The sequence below is a fragment of the Lemur catta genome, chromosome 12, assembly GCF_020740605.2.
Source record: "Lemur catta isolate mLemCat1 chromosome 12, mLemCat1.pri, whole genome shotgun sequence".
Classification (NCBI taxonomy): domain Eukaryota; kingdom Metazoa; phylum Chordata; class Mammalia; order Primates; family Lemuridae; genus Lemur; species Lemur catta.
This window is the reverse complement of record NC_059139.1, coordinates 84,544,462-84,559,169: the sequence shown is the minus strand read 5'-3', so window position 1 is coordinate 84,559,169 and position 14,708 is coordinate 84,544,462. Positions and strand designations below refer to the sequence as shown.

The 14,708-nt window shown below is 34.2% G+C and overlaps 1 protein-coding gene across 4 annotated transcripts in view; it reads right to left on the bottom strand.

The window, feature by feature from the left end:
- Window positions 1-14,708, bottom strand: part of PRR16 (proline rich 16) — a 193,726-nt gene that overhangs the window by 55,633 nt on the left and 123,385 nt on the right. The window contains exon 4 of one of the 4 annotated variants that reach the window (XM_045565972.1): window positions 4,921-5,071. The exons of the other annotated variants lie outside the window; for them this stretch is intronic. The gene's annotated coding sequence lies outside the window, so the exon portion shown is untranslated. The remainder of the gene's footprint in view (window positions 1-4,920; window positions 5,072-14,708) is intronic. 4 annotated transcript variants of the gene reach the window in all.

Genomic DNA, 14,708 nt, shown 5'->3' with positions numbered 1-14,708 from the left:
AGTTCACTCATTTAAGTGAATAACTCTTTTCTAGTAAATTTTTTAGTAAATTTGCAGATCTGTGCAACCATTGCCACAATCCAGGTTTAGGGCATTTTCGTCACCTCAAAAAGATCTCTCATGCTCATTTGTAGTTAATCTCTATTACAATTCCCAGGCCCAGGCTACCAATAATCTACTCTCTGACTCTATAGATTTTCCTTTTCTGGACATTTCATATAAATGGAATCATACACTATGTAGTCTTCTATATCTGGCTTTTAGGTAGCATAATGTTTTCCAGGTTCATCCATGTTGTAGCATGTGTTAGCAGTTGGTTACTGTTTATTGCTGTAAGTATTCCATTGTATGGATATATCACATTTTGTTAATCCAATCATCAGTTGATGGACATTTGGATTGTTTTCATTTTTTGGCCATAATGAATAATGCTGCTACAGATGTCACAATCCAGTTTTATGGGGCATGTACATGTTTATAGTGCTTATTCAGCCTTGGGGAAATTGGTACTAAGATATGTAAAGCGTAAATCCAAGCTTCTCAATTATTGTTCTAAGGCTTCCAGGAGAAGAGGGAACTGCAGAGTGGTTAAAAGCACAGACTCTGGAGTCAAGTTCTTTGGTTTCTAAACCAGTTCAACATTATACTAATCCTAAATTAGGCAAGTCACTAATTTCCTTGGTTTCCCTCACTTTAGAATGGGGAAAATGACAATGGTTCCTTGACAAGATTGTCGTGAAGGTTAAATGATGCAAAACACACTTAGCACAGTGCTCACTAGATGGAACTATTATAACAACAACAATGCACAAGATCATCAAAGAAATAACTTAAGGGAGCAGTAGTGCAAATAAAACAAGATGTTTAGAAGATTTCTGAATCTACTGTCCTACTAAGGGATGCACACCTCACTCTTGATTAATACAGTACATTACCAAGCACAAACAACACGTTTTTGAATGGAGGGCAGCAAAATCCTTATTTTCCAATCTGACTGCCACCACACAGGCATCGGTGGGGAAGAAACTCTCTAATAACCACTTGCTTTAAGATAGAACATCACTGGGTTCAGAGACAAAGTAACAGAACTAGATTTGTACCACTGAACACTCATCCTTCCTGCTATCACATCCTTGTGAATATGACACTAGGCATGTGACAAAAGAAAAGAAAAAGAAATAAAAATAATATGCTGAAATAAAAAAAAAGAAATTGAAAACAATTATGTAGCTTTCTGAACTTAACAAATACATAGTGCACATTATGGATCAGAAGCAGTTCTTAGTTCTTTAAAAGTAGTAACTAATAACACTCCTGTGAACTAGTATCTATTTATTATCTCCATTTTTCAGATGAGATAACTGAGGCACAGAGATGTTGACTAATTGGATCAGTAAAACAGCTAGTAATGCAAAGCTGAATTTCAAACCAGGCAACCTGGCTCTAGTATTTATGTTTGCACTACTATGCCCTGCTGCCTCTTTTAGAGGAAGAAATATTTGACTGAAGTAAAACATATTTTTGAAAAAGACAAGTAGAAGCACGATCAGTTTTGTTCTGCACACATACCAATTTCCTTTAATCATGCTATTTGATTTACTTTGAGCCACAGGAAAACATTTTTTTCAAAGATGAGTGAAACAAGGCAGGTCTAAATTATATGTTACTTTTAGTTTCATCTTAAATTCTCTTACCCATTTTATGGGAGTGCAATGCTGAAAAATTAAAGCTTTTCAAGTTCATATATGAATTTCTATGGCTAGAGATTTCTATTTATAAAAATATAAATAGAAACAAAAATAGAAAAAATAAAAATAAAAATTCTATTTTTGTTTCAGAATCTCTTACCTAACCATAAGAATGTTATCTTTATAATCAATCATCATTTCATTATGTGTGAATTGCCAGACACTGTGTAAAACTTCCCAATTGTGAAAAATCTTATATAATTTACATCCCTTTTGGAAGATCATGGTTTACATTAACAGTTTTAAAGTTCTGAATTATACAAACATTAGGTATATACCTATAAGACATTAAAAACCTATAGTTAAATGGCATGTATCTCCACATTAATATTTTCTTACCTACAAATTAATGTTATTATATAACATATAATGCGGGATGATTAAATCAGGCCAATAACATATCCATTCTTATTCATATTTTAAAAGCTCTGAAAAGTCCTGATGTATAGAAACCTGACTAAATTTGTTTAACAGCATTTATCAATTTTTTTAAATAATACATTCTGCTTTTCCCTGTGTAACATCCGTTTACACACATTGGCAAGCACCACTCTTATGTCTAACTAGTCTATAACAAATTAATATCAATACAATTACTTCTTATTCTTCTGCTAAAAACTTATTCTAATATAACCTTTAGGATCTATGACATGGAAAGGATATCAGTTAATAATAAATGATAGCATGGGTAAGTGTAAAGATGATAATAAATAGAATTATACTGTATTAGCTAACATTATCTCATTTAATGCTCAAAACAACACCAAAAGGCAATTATTTGTTAATTAGTACTTATTTTACAAAAGAATGAAACTGAGTAATGTGCCCAAGGCACACAGCTGGTAGTAAGTGGGAAGCTGGGTTTCAAACACAGGTGTTCTAAACCCAGAATCCCCACTGAATCCCCTCTCACTGTGTCCCAGGTAATGAGACCATTACACAGGCAGAATCCCTATGAATGGAAATCAATTAGGACATAGATAATAATTACATAAAATTACCATGAAATTCTAGACATGGTAGGTAGATAAGATTTATTCATCAACATTTATTTATGTTAACTCTTGATACTTTTGCCATTATAAAACCTTTCTACTTTTGTATGTTTCTTTTTCTCTTCCCTAAGGAGTCTGATGATGAGAATATTTATTTTTCTTCTCTATCCTAAAATAACTGCAGTGGCAGCACATTTTCAAATGGTGGTATATTCTGCAAATAGTTGAAAATAATAAAATGTGTCTGCAGTCAAAGCACTACTTTATATTACCTTTCATTTTTTCCATGGAAAGATTATTTATACATTAATCCCTAATTCCAAGATATAAAACGTGTTGTTTATACATGAACAGTATACATTTTTATTATTCTTTCTCCCCACTGCATACTTTTCAAAGTGCTAACATTAAGTTTCTGCAAATCAAATTCCTTTCTGACACAGTCTTTGAAAGAACAAAATTGTGTAAAAAGTACTTGATTTAAAGAGTGTGAAAAGTTGCTAAAATATGGAACACTGAGTTCTAAAAAATGCACACTTGTCACGCTTTGCTCATAGAAGACAATAACAGAATAATGAGTAAGACATTCTTCAGCTCTCTGCAGCTTTTTATCTCTTGGTAACCTCTCTAAAGCCTCTAAAGATGGAAAAAGAGGAACAAACTCAGCTGTAAAATCTCTTTCCTTCACTCCTTATATATTTATTGTGTCATTACTTTTCTAGATATTGAAGACTTAGGAATGAAAAGGGCAGATGAGAGCCATGCTCTTAAGAAGGTTACATTTGACAGGAAGAAACAGTCAGCAAAGAAGAAAACAAAGAGATAAACATTTAGCCCAAAGTGGTAAGGGCCATGAGCACACTACAGACAGCACCATGAGAAACAGAACTGCACCAGGAGGCTAAGTGAGTGAGGGACAGAGGGAGAGATGCATGTGAACAGCAGATGCTGAGGTCACCTCTTGAAAAAGGTGACATATGAAATAGGACTAAAGAATGGAACAGCCAAACATGTGCATACTAAGTATAAAGGCCCAACAGCGGGAATAAGTTCAGGAAGCCCAGGACCCAAAGAATAGCTTGTGTGGCAGAGTGCTGGGCAAGGGCATCAGAGGCTGATATGAGATGGGTCTGGGGGTCAGAAGAGATCACAGTGGATTGATCACAAGGTAGATAGTCAAGGCAAAGGGAAAGACAGAACCCTAATGGCAATGAGAAGCTGCAAAAGTTTTCAACGTAAGAGGGCACAAATTCTTCTACATTAAAAAAACAAACAAACAAAAACACCCAAACACCATTTTTGCTATGCTCAGGAAAATGAGTTATAGAAACGCAAGAGAAGGAGCAGAGTCTAGTCAGGAATTCATGTAAAGTCAGTCTAATTAAAAGATGAGTATGGCTACGATGGGTGTAGTGAAGATGGTCAAAAAGAAGGATTCAGGATATATTAATATTTCGGAGGCAGATTTGACAAAATTTTCCAAAGGATAGGAAGTGAGGAGAGTGTAAAAGGGAGAAAACAAGAATGATGTCCAGAGTTTTGGTACAAGCAACTTGTTAGATGAGGGAGTGATTTACTGACATAGAGAAACCTAAAGGAGAGTCGAGGGCCAAGCTATATATAAATTCTGAAGTTCTGCTCTCACGTGCTTATTTTAAGATGCTCATTAAACATCCAATGGAGGTGATGAATGGGCTCAGGGAGAGGGCTAAAGATACAAATTTGGAAGTCATTCACATATAGTTGTAAAGCTATGGGACCGGTTGACACCAGCAAGAAGAGCTGGGATGGGGAGCAGAGGGTGGAGGGACTAGGCAGGGAGGAAGAGGAAGGGAGACACTGCTCAGACTGAGTACTGAGGCCTTGTAACATGTATAGGTTGTTGAAGCAAAAAGCATTCAGCAAAAACACTGATGAGAGGTGGCCAGTGAAGTAGAAGGGGAAATGTAAATTTACCTGTTCCGTGCACAGAAACTTGACACATAATATTCTAATAATAAACACCAAAATGTAGTACTCTCTGGCATTTTCACATACATCATTGCTTTTGTAGCGAGCTCACTGACCTACATCCTAGAACTTGTTGTTTGCTGATAAAGGTAAACAATGCAAAGAACATTTCTCTAGAATAATTTGTAAAGCTGTTTTCATTTGGCAACAAAATCAAGCAGCCCCACCTCATAAGCACACCAGGTTATCAGTCACCGCGCCGGCATGTGGAGAGCCGCAGCATCGTTTCGAAGCCGATCTGCTGTTTGCCATCGCAACTGCCGCCCTTGCTGTCACTGTTCTCCATAATTCCTCACCGCTGTCGTATTCAAGGTCACTCTTTTGACAGACACATTTAAGATAAATTTCATGTGCTGTGTTATTATGGAAATGTACAATCTTGCAAGATTCTGGTATACATTTCTCATTTTCTTTTCATTTCACTAAAACACCAGAGTTTGGCATGGCTTACCAATGTATTGTGCATGCCTTCTTCAGAAATTCAGATAACTATTAAACAAAACTTACCCCAGTTTTTTGAACCACATTAATTTTAGCTGCTCTCTATTATCACAATACATCCTTATTTCATAACATTCAATTTATTAACTTTTATCCTTACTCTGATTTACCTCCAACTTAAACAGAAAACACTTATTTTTATGTAAACATCTATTTATCCTGCCTTACTTTTTTTTTTTACTCTTCTATTTCAACTGTGTGAATGTGAACATAGCAAAGGCCATAACTGTGTCTCATTAATCTTTATATCCCTTATTTCTAGCATAGTGTCCGGTGCAAAGTTCATGTTCAATAAGTATTGAGTGAATTAATGAATTAAATAATCTACTATATTAGCTCAAACTATTCACTTTTAGTTTGACAAAATGGTAAAGATATCAAAGGATTCTTTATTATATTTTAAATTAGACTCTTAGGAGAAATTTTCCTATCACTGAAATTCATCAGTCCCTCAAATTTCCCCTCTTCCCTTTGATTTGGGTGTGTAATTTTCACTAGTATGCTACTTTAATAACAAACCATTTTGAGTGACAACTGCTATTGAATTAACCTATGATTTTTTTAATCCTCAGGAACTAGCAATGTGATTAAAATCAATAGCAACATTAAATGCTAGGATCTCTCTTTTGCTCAATGCAACAAATATTCATATTTTAACAAAATGTATAGTCCCTATAACAATTACGGAAAGACATTGCAAATTCCATTTCACTAGTTAACTTCATAATTACATCAACAGTAAGTTCATCATTTTTTATCAACTGAACTCAGTTCAAACAGGTAAGTATAATATTTAGTTATGAATTGTGCTGCTATAAACATTCGAGTGCAGATGTCTTTTTTATAGAATGTCTTTTGTTCTTTTGGGTAGATGCCCAAGTGCCCAGTACATGAGTGGATTAATAAAATGTGGTATATGTATACCATGGAGTACTACTCAGCTATAAGAAACAATGGTGATATAGCACCTCTTGTATTTTCCTGGATAGAGCTGGAGCCCATTCTACCAAGTGAAATATCCCAAGAATGGAAAAATAAGCTCCACATGTACTCACCATCAAATTGGTTTCACTGATCATCACCTAAGAGCACATTTAGGATTAACATTAATTGGGTGTTGGGCAGATGTTGGCAGGGAGGGGATGGGTGTTTACATATATAATGAGTGTGATGTGCACGGTCTGGGGGATGGACAAACTTGAAGCTCTGATTCAGTAGGGGGGAGGGGGGGCAAGGGCAATATACGTAACCTAAACTTTTGTACCCCCATAATATGCTGAAATAAAAAAAATAAAAACAAAAATAATAGTTATGAATCTTGTTTTCAAGAAAAATTATAACTGAGATTGAGAGGTTCTGTCATTGTCTGATAAGTGCACAGCAATCTATAATGTACAAAATACTTGACTGGAGGGGATGATGTTTGAGGCATCAGGTAATACGCACAAAGGGTTGCTATATTAACAATTTGGCACAAACATTCATCATGTTGTTTACATGAGCATCAATCTATACCTACCTAATGCCTTCTAGATAAAGAAAGATATTGCCTGGTTGTAGATCATCAAGACTTTATTTCAGTGGAAAAAGCTGGACCTACAGCATTTGTTCTACTTTTTATGTAAAAGTCATGTCGAACAGAATACATGGAAACTATGTCTTGAATTCTCTGGTTCATCAGGTCAGCTGAAGAACTTAAGTCTTAAATAAGGTCTTAGCAAATCAGATTGAGTAAGGGACTTGCAAAATATTAATTGGAAAGTTAATATTCGAGTTGGAGTTTAAAATTGAGAAATCTTAATTACATTCCTATTTACATTCTTAATTACATTCTTACATTCTCTTCAAAGCAGAGTTTAATATTGGATATGTTGTATAGCTTCATGGTGAATTAACATTATTGATACAAAAGGAAAGAAAACAAAACAATAATTCCAAATATGTCAACATGGGTCTTTCCTATCAATAATAGAACAACATACCCTTTACTTGCCTCAAAGTATAATCTGATTGAGAAGATAAGTACAGCTAAATTCCAAATAACATTCCCTATTGTTTTACAGTTAGAACACGTTAAAATGTAGACTTATTAGTTTTCTCATTACATTTTTAAAGTCACTGTACACTAATATAGAAAGTTTACATAACAGGTGCTCAACTACAAAATCAATATTACTTACAGGAATTCATTCTAATACAGTGTTCTCAAATGCATAACAAAGGGATATAACTGAATAAAGAAAAACAGTGATTATAAACTTGCCAATGTATCTTCAATATTTGACATTACCCAGACATCTTTTATTTTTGGTTTCAGATAAAATAACTTTAGTCTTCAAAACCAATAGTGACTGATCATGCATGTTTCAGCTTTTACCTTGATGTGGAAATTTTCAGTATCTATATTTAACACAAACAATAACTATAGTCCCATAGAAGTAGAAAGGTTGAAGTATCAGAGCTTAATGAGCAGTAAGCCCATATTCTTTTATACATAGAAAAATACTGAGAACAATGAAACTCTTCTTAGCAGCCTTTTATGATAGGAAAATAGAGTATTGCAACAAACGAATGTTACCAACCTTGACTGTGCATGTTTTCACTTCACTAGGAATTCACAGCTGTTAAAGGTAAGGATCCTTCTTATGGTAACATATGGCATGACCAACATTATCCCTGAATTATAAATGAGTTCTATGTATCACAAATAAATCTTTGACCAAAATGATCATTTGATTTTAAATTATTATATCTTTTACAGAAGCTTTTTTTCTAATGGACAAAATTAATTTCCTACAATAATATATGTAAAAGAGAAATTATTGAAATGTAAACTAGTTTTTATTCACAGAAAGTGTGAATATTCTAACATAAACTCATTAATGCTGACACCTTGGAAATTAAATCCTATAATTTAAAAAACACCATAAATGTTCCTTAAGATATTTTTGGACCTTACAAAGAAAACATTGCTAAATTCACGATATTATTATACTTTTTCCCTCTGTGGAATTTTAACATAAAACACACACTAATAATGGGACAATTTATATGATGATAACCACTGCTGTGATTGTTAATCACGCTATTCATGGACATTATTTAATAATTTTAATATTTGAAGAGATTTAATTGTTAATCTCAACTTTTCCATATATTTTGAATAACAAATGATATACAGAACTTGCATAGTTCTTAGAAATGCTGGTATGTGCTGTCCAAATTCCTGGAAACATCATGTCAAGGTGGGGCTGACCTTCTCAGGCATTTCCTGATAACCTGTTGTCACTGTCTACCTGCAGCACTGTTTCCCTGTGCCATCATGTGGGGAGGGAGGAGTAGGTTATAGAGCTTCTGGTAAAAAAATTAGAAAACTTTTAAAAGTATATTTACTTTAGAATTTCCAAAACATATTGAACAAGGTGCAGGATGTTATGAATGGGGTGGAGACATTGGAGTCGGTATGAAGGAATAGGGTATACTGATGGAAATCTACACACAGGTGGAAGAGAGAAGGAGTCAACGTGAACTTGTCTATGGAGGGAGTTCATGTAAAAGACCACATATTGTGAGTGAAGACACACGAACTATGAGTATAGATCAGTCAATCAATCAAGTCTTCAAGCACTTTCACTGAGCTTATGGTCTACGAGGTTTCACTCAATCCAGAGATGCAAGATTTTTCCTGCCAGACTGTGTACCCCTCACTTCTGCCTTACACCTTTAGTAACATACTTCCCAAACACTGCAGTCACTCTACTTGACTTATTCAAACTAGATATTAATAAAAGGGTGAGAGCTTAAATTATTCAGTCTGCCCAATTATTCACTCATTCTTTCATTAACTACTTAGAGAACACTATGATGCGTCAGTACTTGAAATACAGAAATGAATGAAAAAGTTCCCTCCTCCAGGAGCTCAAAAGAACCAGCCTGGCGTAGGTGTTGAGAAAGGGCATAATTTTCTCAGCTTCTTTCAGCTTCCCATGTTATGCCTGATATTCTTCATCAACAATAACCTTGAATATTTAGTAGAGAAAGCAAAATTATACATTTGAATAAGTTCAAGGCATCTCACTTCATCATTCATCCATTCATGAGTACGTTCAATAAATACTCATTGAGTACTATGTGCTAGGGACTCTTCTAATTGTTGGGAATATGAGAATGAATAAAATGCCCAGAATTCCTGCTCACACTTTTACTGATACACATGGATTATAGGAAACATTTCTGTTAATAATAAATTGAAATGTTTGAATGCAAAATACTAATTAAAAATAATTACCTAATGTAGGCATTATCTAATTATTATTTGGTATTAATTTTATGGTTAAAACATTTAACAAAATCAACAGTCAAAAATAAACTTCTGATCACATTTCATTTTAAATTTATGATGAATACTCCTAATATTACTAACAAAAATTAGAGATTTATAAAGTTAAATTGTTGAAGTGGAAAAGCAAAGAAATGGTAAAAATTATGCTCTTTATATTATATTAATACTTCTAAAGGAATATCCATATCTCTGTTCTCCCCTCCACCCAGGGGAAATAAAAAAAAAAAAAAAAATTACCAAAAAAAAAGCCATTTAAAAAAGCCCTAAGGGCCTTTGGTACAGAATAATTTTTCTTTGGAGCACTGTTTCATTTTTCATACCAACACACTAACTAATGGTGGCAGAAGTACGCATGTTTTCCACAGTCAGACTCACCAGCTGTGCAAGTCCAGGCAAGGTACTTACTTCCCTGTGCCTCTCTTTGCTCATCTTTGAAAGGGAGGCCTAAAAAGTGTACTAGTTTCACAGGGTTAATATGATAATTAAACCAACTAATACATGGAAGGAATTTAAGCATTTTTAAAGCACACAGTAAGTGCTTACAAATGTTTGCTATTGTTTCGGTTATTAAGTTGGGAGAGCACTGAAGTAACAATGCCTGTTAGAATCTGTACTGACAGAGGTTCTCCGAACAGTTTGAATGAAGCATTCTGAACCAAGAACTTAAGCTTTGTGGTTAATCTAGGTGTCAGCTATTCTCTGGGCAATGCAGCCAGGGACAAAGCTGCAATACGGCAGCAGAGCAAGCTGCGGTGCAACAGGCAATACATTCCTCCTCACAGCAAAGTGAAAGAGCCAAATTCTACGTGTGCTGCTAGAATCCCCCAACTCTATAATTGTTACCATTTCCCATTTTGACAGCATAGATTCTGTTCTGCTGCTTGGCTGAGATTGTCTGGCTTTGCAAAGTGGAAAAACTATTACCAAACCATTCCAGCCATAACTTGTGATCTTATTCAGCAACAAAAATTTCCTGCCAACTACAAGCTGAACAATTCCTTCCTTCATTCCCCTCGTGTATTTTAGATACAGCCTCGAACAAGGCTAACCAAACCAAAGTGGAAAGAGTTTGAAAATTGTCTAGTAAATGTTTGAAGTTAAGTCATTAAATTGCATTTCAATGGTCTAGAGTATTATTGTCCATTCTAGAAGGAAAATGTCTGAACTTTATGCTTGGCATTGGCTAGTGGGAAATAACAGATGATGATTTGAATTTGTTAAAGGGGAGAGTACCAAACCTGAATTTATGACAAATGTGCACATACATTTTTGGTCTTTGCAGAATTAATCAACATCCTCGATCTGTTTTGCTAACTCCACCATAAGCATTTTCTCATTCTTCCAACAAGAAAATGCAAAAAGAGCCCACAGCATGAGAACAGAGTGTTGAATAGATTTTTGAAGAATCATGATAGGTTTTGCACTGAGCTTTCCATGTTATCTCGTCTCCCTTGTGGTCAATGAAGTATATTTGTAAGATGCATCACATGCACAGGGTCACAGTTTGGTTATAGAAGAAAAAAATGCCTCTGTGTTAAGCCATCAGATTTATCTAGGAATCAAACAAACACCCATAAACTACAAGCTGCAAATATCCATCAATTGAATACACCTGTGTCAAAGTGTTTTGTTAAGGAAAGCTCTATTCAAATGCTAATCATTATCTAACTGACTGCACTAAAAGTTCCTTCAGGGAAGTGATAACCTCTTACTCATCTTTATAATACCAGCCTCTGAGAACCAAAGGAGATTGGTTTATGGGCTAAACACACTTAATTAAAGCTCAGGTCTTAGGCTAAGCAGCAGAGGTCTACAGGAATCTCAGTCCAGATTTCTTAAATGAGTCATATACCTGGACATAAAGAATTAAAGTTCAGAGTTTACTCTCATTTTTAGTGGCCATCACCTAAATGATGTATTATTGCCTTAAAGAAACAGTATTTATCAACTAATAGCATATAACTATGCTGCTGAAATCACACAAAGGACCCCAGAAAAGCCTACAATATAAAATTTAAAAACTGAATGTAATTATACAATCAATCATATATAAAACAATCATATTAATTAAATAAAACATTAAAACTTTGAATTAGGCTTTAGTTATTTTGTCCCAAGTGGAAGCCTACATGCCTATTTTTGGTAATGTCTTTGTGGGAATTAAGTCATAAATTTTAGTAACGTGCTTAAGGAATTACTGGAAAAATACAAAGCATGACCTCCCATAAACAAAATAATACATATCAAGATCTAAGAGAAAGAAGAAAACAGAAAAGAAATTTACAAACTTTCAAGTTCAATTTCAACTGAAGTGCCACCAAAAATGCAATGATAAAAATTTGACTATAATACCTAGTATTTCTCATTTATAAAATACCAATACCAATATCATATGTACTCCAGTTTCTGCTGAACTGCTAACTGAATGCTTTGCCAACAATCTTCCAAAAGTATACAAAATGCTTATGTGTCTTTGTCCAATGAGTGTTTGAGTTATAGAAAAATAGTACAGTCAGAGTGACTTCTTAAGTCATCCATCATTTTAGTAAAATAAAAATGTGAGTTTTCAGGTTGAAAATATGATCATGTCATTTGAGTACTCAATTTCAAGGAATACATGGATTAATATTCACATTAAGGAGAACTTTAAGGATTTGCAAAAGTAATATTATATGTACATTTTGCTAAATTATGCAATAAAAATAATTATATTTATTAGTATTTTAGAACACAAAATAGCAAATCATCAAAAAGAATCAATACATTTGTATTGAAACTAATTTTGGCTTTGAAGTATAAAGTCTGATTAATTTTGCCTGAAAACTAAAACCCATGCTGCCACATTAGGCCTTCTGGGTTTAAATAAAGAAAGGGTGCAGTTTTCATGTAGAATATTTCAAGGCAGTATTCAATTTTAGACCAGTTACCTTTCAGTGCAAGGGAATTTATTCAACTGGCACTAGCAGATGAATATCAATGGAGAAAAATTCCCCCACCACAAATCTATTCATTAAATGGTAAGAAACTGCATCTGCACTTGCCTTTTCAGGATAATGGTGCCACACACATCTGGGATTAAACTGTGGCTGAACAGCCTGAAGCTAAATGTCCTCATTTATGGAATATAGGCAGAGCAGGAAGACAAGCCTCAAGACCAAAGGGACTAGCACTGCAGGGAGGCCTGGGAATTTGGAAAGCTAAGTGCAGTGCAAAAAGTAACTCTAGGACAGTGAGACTGTGGCAGCATTCCACAAAGTTTAAACTATTATTATTCCAGGAACAGTTCACAGAAATGGGAAAGAAAATGGAGGGAAGATTTCCAGATAGTAAAAATAACAGTTTTATTTTTACTTTTCTATCTGCTAATTACATGAAAAATCTAGGACATATACATGTGTCACTCACACAAAATGAAATTCTCAGTAAAACATTTTTTAAAAGTTTGTAAGTATTTCATCTAGAGAATGAAGGGAATAATTTGATAAGATAGACACTACTTTGAGCCTCACCTCCATGCTGGCATTATTGTTTTTTAAATCTTGAAACTTTTCACTGTCTAAAAACTTGGCCAAGTGGCTCCCCATCCTGAGATCATCATATCTGTTACTACAATAATTTGGCAAAGATCCCAAAATAATTTGAAAAGAGAAGCCAAGTGAAGCCAAGAGAAGCCAAAACTTGATGAGGGATATTTCTTTCTTTCTTTTTCTTTTCTCCCCTCCCCTTCCCCTCCCTTTCTTTCCTTTCCTTTCCCTCCCTCCCCCCCTTCTCTCTTTCTTTTTTCTTTCTTTCTTTCTTTCTTTTCTTTCTTTTTCTTTCATTTTTCTCATCTTTCTTCCCTCTCTTTCTTTCTCCTTTTCCTTCTCTCTTTTTTAGAAAGTGGTTTAGAGTTTACCAAAGGCTAGGGGGAGAATGAAATAGGAGTTACTACTTAATGATTACAGAGTTTTTGTTTGGAGTGATGGAAAGGTTTGGACATTGATAATGCTGATAGTTGCACAACATTGTGAATGTAATTAATGTCACTGAATTGCACAAATAAAATGGCAGTTTCTACTTATATATATTTACCCACTATTTTTTGACATTTTATAAATTTAATTGCAAGAAAATGTAAATTCTACAAATAATAAATCCAAAAGCAACTTTAAAACCAATTTTTGATGAATCCATGTTAATGAGTTAACATGGTTGATAAGAATTCTTACAGCTCAAAAATCAGCAGCAGCAGCCTGAAGCCTGGGCTTGCTGGGAAATGTCCGTTCATCTCAGAAAGTGCAGGGGGATTTTGCAAGTGAAACTGCACCTGGTGGGCAGAAGTTCAGGGATCCAGTCTTCAAAACAGTCATTCCTCCTTTATATAATTAACTACAGAAGTATCTGAATCTTTTGCTATTTTATACACTTGACATTCTCTGATTAAGGTTATTGGCATCTTTTTGCCTGTCATATATACTCTACCATTTTGACAACTACACAATAGGTCAATTATTAAAATAGGCAAAGGATAATTTCCACTAGTATATGAATCACCACTAACAATGCATCTCAGTCAAAGTTCTTTTTCTTTCAAGAAACTGTGCTTCAGAGAAAATAAAAATGAGAAATTTAGTTTTCCCCAGGATGTATTTGTTTCTCTCTAAAATTTTATGTCATATCAAAACATCACATGTTGGTTCCATTTGATTCTTCTTTCTCCATAGACAACTATAATTATCAGGAATTATACAGAAAACAGCATGAAATAAAAAAGATATTGTTTCTATTCACAAAAGTTTAATATCTAGTTAACTTACAACCTACTATTCTCCATTTATTATTTACTACAAATATTAGTATAGTAATCATCACAGCTATTTGGCTGAGAGATATAATTATTCCCATTTAGAGACTAGAAAACTGAGGCTTGCAGTTCTTAATAACATCCCCCCCAATCCCATAGTTCTTTAGCTACAAAGCCTATAAAATTTACCCCAAATAAATCTATAAAATTGTTGCTACAAAGTCTACAAAATCTACTTAAAAAAAATATCTTCCAAATCTTTGCACTAGAGCACACTGTCTCTTCCTTAATCATCCTGACCTTTTTCAGGCCAAAGATCTCCTTCGCTT